The sequence below is a fragment of the Parasteatoda tepidariorum genome, chromosome 1 (genome assembly GCF_982258835.1).
Source record: "Parasteatoda tepidariorum strain Cologne lab strain chromosome 1, Ptep-v5.0, whole genome shotgun sequence".
NCBI classification, from domain to species: Eukaryota; Metazoa; Arthropoda; class Arachnida; order Araneae; family Theridiidae; genus Parasteatoda; species Parasteatoda tepidariorum.
In genome coordinates this window covers 111756270-111762990 of record NC_141755.1, presented here as the reverse complement: position 1 = coordinate 111762990, position 6721 = coordinate 111756270, and the positions used below count along the sequence as shown (strand labels likewise).

At 27.0% G+C, this 6721-nt stretch overlaps 1 long non-coding RNA gene across 1 annotated transcript; it reads left to right on the top strand.

Moving 5' to 3' along the window:
• Positions 1-2124, top strand: LOC147816725 (uncharacterized). Its single transcript, XR_015428837.1, has 2 exons — positions 1-89; positions 1195-2124. It is a non-coding gene; the product is annotated as an uncharacterized LOC147816725 (long non-coding RNA).
• The last annotated feature ends 4597 nt before the right edge of the window (positions 2125-6721 follow it).

The window sequence follows — 6721 nt, the reverse complement described above, 5'->3', positions numbered from 1 at the left end:
GCCCACGAGTATTGCTAACGCAATTGAATAATATGCCTTCGTATTGAAGTTTGTGGGCCCTGAAAGTTTTCTAAGTTCAATCCTAAAAGGTAAGTTTACTATCGTTACTTCTTACATCTAGTATATTCTTTTTAAATTATCAGGTCAAGTTTTCAAAGTTTTTACTGGAATATATTTATAAACTGGTTTTAAAGTTTAATGGATTTCAGTTTACTTTTTTTACGTGTTCAAAGACTATAAAATAAGCAGTTAAATCTTCAATAAAGTGTTATACTTATTGTTATTTTCAAGCTATTTTGACTTTATTTTCATAAAGTAAATGGACCTCATTTTTTTTACTGCACCCTAAATAATTAATCTTAATATTATCCTTATAGTCCTAATATGTACATCGCATTCAGAATTTAATTAAAAGAAAGGAGCTGTATTTTATTTTAGATTTTGGAAAAAGCATTTAAAATATGATATCGATGTATAAAAATGCTTGTTAAAAGTTTAAAATTTGTTAAATATTAATAACATTCCGCAATTTATACCTAAAAAAAAAAATTGCAAAAATTCATAATACAAAAATCAAACTTATTTTCATGCTCTTGTCTTTTTTTTTTATAGAGTGATTGAACTATTTATTAGAAAAACAATTTTTTGGAAAACTATTAAAAAACTAATTTTTGACTTCTACTTTTTACCTAATTTTTAAAAGCTATTTTGTTTTAAATTTATCCTTTTATCCTAATTAATATTTTGTAATTCTTAATAAAATACTGTTTTACAATACTACTTTGTATTTACTTTCTCATTACGTTTTACTTAATGGAAACAAATTCACTTACTTTATAAAAAACAACTTTGCTTTCTCGCTCCTGCTGTAACTGTAGTTAGAAAATAAGTTTTCTAAATCTAATTTTTAAGGAGTGTTTGACCAGCAACATTTGGTTCCGTACTCAACACATACGAACGTTTAAAACTGAAGTTATCTTTTTTAGCAAAAATTTATAAGAGAATGCAGGTATTTCTTTAAAGAAAATACAGGAATTAATAGTCAACTTTAATAACATCTTGAAGCACGGCGTTCAAGATATTTAACAACTTTTTGATGCAATTTTATTTATATTATCCTTTTGATTTAAGTATCTGTAATTTTATTTTTTTTAAAGTAACGACGCTATTTCTTAATAATATTATTTGTTTCAGGTTACATGGTAATGATTTCTGTGGAAATTAGAATTTAACTGGAGATGCGACTACAATAATAAGGGAAACGTTTGCTGGAGCTGTGAGAGTGCATGAAGATAAGCATTTTTTCTCCTTAACTTATATTGTTTTAATTCTTACCAGTGTAATATTCTTAAACTATTTTTGCCAGTTTGTAAAATTAGATTTGTTGTTTGTTGTTTGAAAATCTTCAGTATTCAAATGCTTAACTTTATAATGTGTCGAAATTTAAAGAAAATGTAAGAGTATTTTAGTTTACGCTAAATTGTTGGACTTAAAGAAAACATTAAAATAAGAAAGTGTTTCAATGATTAGAGTAAAAATGATTTATTTTTTTCTTTGTTTGATTTCCTTTTTTTTAAAATCATCTTCGAGGTCTCGGTTTATTTTTAACACCTTTAGTACAGTGTACAGAATACAGTGTACCAAATATTTAAAGCTAAATTACAATTTTTAAAATCTTAATCTCTTGTAAAATCTTTCCTGATACGCAAAATACAATGCCACTGTATTATATCGTAAATTTTAAGATAGTCTCCTTAGTTTTAGAAAAGTAAGGTAATTAAATTGGATTTAATTGCATAAATTGAACTTAAAAACTCATTCATCAAATACTTAAAAATCATAAGTTATTTCGAACATTTGGGGACATATTTTGAAATTTTTTCTTTCAAACAGAATTTCCAAAACTTCCAAATTATTTTTGAAAATCTGAAATTGTGCAAAACTGATTAATCATAGATGCATACTATTTTAAAGTAAACAGATAAATGTATAGTTTAATTTTAAAACTAAGATTTAAATACTCATATGCATACCTTTTAAGTTAAAGATAGAAATTATTAAACTGAGGGAATTTTCTTAGTTATTTGACGTTTTAGAGTTAAGTGCTAGTCTATTCTCTAAAAATACTTTTATAAAAAATTCTCAATTATCGTACTATGACTTAAAGACTAGGTCTTATAAAACTTAATATCTTAATACTGAGTTTTAAACATTTTAACTTTTTTATTGTAAGTGAGGTTTGAATCTTAATCACTTTCCGACTAGCTAGAACTATCAAATCTCTAATGAAACTCCGTGCACAGTAATGAGAGTTTAAAATTTTCTGGCTACTGAACAAAAATGTACGTCCAAATTTTATCGAAATCAATTTTCTAATTAGATTTTTGACTCTTTATAACAGAACAAAGTGAATATTTTTCTGACCGTCAAATAGAAATCAAAAGGGAACTTAGTCGAAAAGATGTATATTTAGATTGACTAACTATTCTGCTCAAATATTAGATTTGTGCTAGAGAATTTCCAAAGATTCTGTCAATTTACGACTAATTAAGAGACCTCAAATACCTCTATTTTTATTACCACGTTTATATTAACTTGCCTTCGTGTATGTCTGTTCGGGTGGAATTTTGTAATCGATTTTAAACTAACTTCCAGACTAGCTACGAACTTCAAATTTGGCACATAGTTCAGAATTAGATGACAATGCATTTAAATGAAGAGAAAGAAGACAAAGTAAAATAAAATTAAAGAAAAATAAATTTTTCGCGATTGTCTTTTGTTGTCGATTCGATTATTTAAAATTAGTGTCACATGTCAGTCGAAAAGTTTTGTGTACAGTAAGTGAAAAAATTGAGATTTTGGAAGTGAGTACAAAAAAAATAAAAATAAAAAATAGTATTTTTAAAAACCACATTTTTGCAGTGGAGAATAACAATTAAAAATTTGAAACTGAGCATGAAATATATAACAGTACATATACACATTTTCTTACTCATACACATACACATGCACATCCACATTCAGATAAAATTACAGATATACATACACATATGCTCATGAGCACACATACTGTTACTATTATGTATTTCATGCTCCCCACGTTTTTCGTTTTTCAAATTTTTATTTTTTACTTGTTATTCTCCACTACAAAAACGTGGTTTTTAAAAATATAATATTTTTTTCTTTTTTTTTTTTGATCAAACATGACCTTTTTTTCTTCAGTCTGCTTGAAAAACGTAAATTTGAAATTTTTTTTTTTTCAAAATTAGTTTTTAAAGTGTGTGCATATTGTAGTTCCTAATGCTCGAAGTGTTGAAATATCAGAAAAAGAAACTAAAAATTATCGATTTATCAAGTTTCACTTTGATTTAATGTAGGAGGTAATCTCTATTTTTATTCGTAATAAATTTAAATTTATTTGAGACAATAAAGGAGGTACAATTGAGGTGAATTTTTTAATTTTCAAAATTCTCTTTACCTAGCCTATAAACATTTATGAATTTAAATTCCAATCAATTCAGTTGCATTATCTGATTAATTATTGTCTATCATTAATGCTGTGTCACTTTTGTGTCTAAAATATTTTTGTCAAATGACTAAGCATTAATTTAAATTTGTCCCATTTTCAAGAACTGCCAGTCAGAGTTCAGGTTTTCTTCAATTAGGCATAAATTATTAGAATTTCTGACTTAGTGAAATAAGCTCATATTTTTCTTAACTTTACTTATAAAACTTGATGTTGTTGTACAGATTGACTATTTTAATAGTTTATAGTGTTCGGAAAACAATGAATTGTAAAAACAAAATATTTAAAACGTTTGACTTAATGAATCTCTAACGTTATATTCAGTTCAAACTTTGCAGATTACCGATCCTGCAAATATTTAAATTTCTGAAATGTTTTTGACAAATAATTAAATGTGTGAAATTTAAAATGTGATTCAACACTTGGAAACTAATTTAAGTTTTGTATGTATGACTGTATGTATATGTTTTATTTTTATATATCGCAATGTGATATTAAAATATTTTGACGAGCATTTATGTATTTTATGATATGTTACAAACATTAAATATTGACAAAATGATGACAAATTTAATGCTTGACGTGCGGTTAAGTATGTAGCTGTAGATGAAACAAATTGTTTTGATTTTTCTTTTTAAATAAGCTTTAAAAATCATTTAAGCTGCATAAAATTTAATAAAACTGTTAGCAAAAATCTCTTTGTAATACTTACAAAATTTAGTTTTTGACAAGTTTTGCACGATAAAAACCAGTATTTTCATCCTGTCTTATAACGCTCGTATGAAATCTTCTAAACAATGGGATAAAAATATTTTAAATTTAATTTTAGTCATGGTGGCTCAGAGGAAAGAGCGTTTGCCTTTGAATGAGGTGAACTGGATTCGAATCCCAGCGATGGCTGGTTGATACGAATTCCGCATCCAGCCCGCACAGACCACAGTGATGCGCGTTCTTAGGGGTTACCGCCATTGACTTCAAAATGTTATTGAAGGTACACAATTTTTCTCAAATTAATTTTAGTCAGTGTCATCTCATGAGGCAGAAAGGTCACTTGTTTTGGCGTCACGAAAACAATAGATGGGTAAAATTTATCATCACTAAAAATGATCTCTATTGATATAATTATGTGCAAAAACAAATTTTTCAATTATGAAGAATGGAACTATTTTAAATAGTTTTTTTTTCTTTAAGCTTTCATTTAATATTATATCATAAGAATTGGTTAGCTTTAAAATATGAGAAGGTTTGGTTTGTGTGAGATACTTAGTTTTTTCTAAAAAAATTTTTTCTAATTGAACTTTCAACTCTAGAAGTGAATGAAACAACTCTGTAGTCTACACTCTGACTGTAGGTTGTACATCTTCTTCAGAGATCGTCAAAAAGTGCTCTAAATGAGAGCGTCACTCAAATATTTTGAATACATTTTAATCTAATCATTTGTTTTTGTCACATTTACGCTTTGTGTAAGGTAACAATTTTCTCTTTTTTTATTAAATTAAGATTTAAATAAAAATGTTACATTACACAAAGTTTAAATGTGACAGTTTTTTGTTAATATTTTTTGTTAAAAAATTTTTTTGTGTCCCTATTTAACATTTTTGGCATTTGTTGCAAAAGGTTTGCCCGGATCTGTGGGAGAGGTTTTAATGGCCTCCCCTAAAGGTTTTATTCGACACAATCTCTGGAAAATTCCGTTCCTCCCAAAAGTGGTCGTAAATGAAGGTGGCAGCTACATCTTTTCTGGAAGTTACTTTTTAGTGTTACTGAATAATAAATACTTTACACAAAGTAGTGTATAAGAACGTTTTTGGTGTAATGCAACACCGTATTTCACTGCACCATTTTATCTGTAAAATAGTTGCCATCATTGTTGGTGTTGCAATACATGAAAATTCTTGTGTATTACACTTAAATTAACTTTTTTTCCTTACATAAATTAAGTGAACAATATTTTTGTTTTCAGAATTGCTGCGATCACTGATTGAATGTTCCTTCATCGCCCACTAGAGTTATTCTGCTACACCAGATGTCTCAATTGAAACTGCTCCAATCAGGTTTTCCATGTTCTTATTGACTGCTTTTCTTATATCTTCCATGTTTTTCACAAATTTGATTGTTGTAAGATGTCAATTTCTGATATGTCAGACATTAATTTCTATTCTTTTTGAAATCTAAATTAACTTTTAAAAACTCAAGTTAAAAAAAAAATATTCAGTTAAGAAATTTCACTTTGGCTTTAATATTTTAGCAGCTTTTCCAATAATATAACTTACAGAAAAATTATCTATATAAGTATTTTTTATATCTACTTTTCAAATTTATCAAAATTATGAACATGGTTTTATGGACGTTTCTGTTAATTGACAATCTTAAGAAATCAGTTATCTGTTTCATCTTCAGGCACACAGTATCCTCAACAGTAGAATATTCACGTTGTTTAATTTAATTGCACCACTTTCTATTTATAACAAATACCGCCCCTTTTTTAAAAAATACTTATACCTGGGCCCCATTCTCTTATCAAACATTATTTGAATAATTTATGAACCAAATTCTTTAGAATGTTTAAGGTGCGTTCCGATGTAAAAATATTTAGATTCGAACTAATTATATTTTTTTCCTTTGGGCCTAGTAATTTCGGCCTATATTAGCGAAAACTATTAAGTTTTTTTTCTCAGTGATCTCGTTTTTCTGAAGTTTAAATAGAAATTTGGGGCAAGTAGTGATTAATTTTAAGTCTTACTTTAGGTTGTCCCTATTTTAAAGTATAAGAAATGAAACTGAAAGCATGGAAATTTAAAAATTAACAAGTGAGAAATGATCAAAAACAACGTTAGCAGTTTCGAGAACTGCCTAGCTGCGTAGTATATTTGTGTCGAATACTTTAATTACAGAAAACATTAAAATAGAGAACAACTATAATTTAGCACAATAACTTGGACTAAAGAATTATCTAAGCATTTTAAAATTACGAAATTTATATATAGTTTATAAATAGCTGGTACAATTCAACTTTTTATTTTGAAGAAATGTGAATTAAATACAAAACTTTCAAATTCAACTTTAATTACATAATTTATTTATGTGTTTTGCGCTAGTTCAATCTTTTTTGCGCAACTTTTGGCCTTCAAGCTAAAAAATTAAAAACTACATGTGCAAAAGTTTCCACGTTTGTTTGGTTTTCCCTTCATCAAT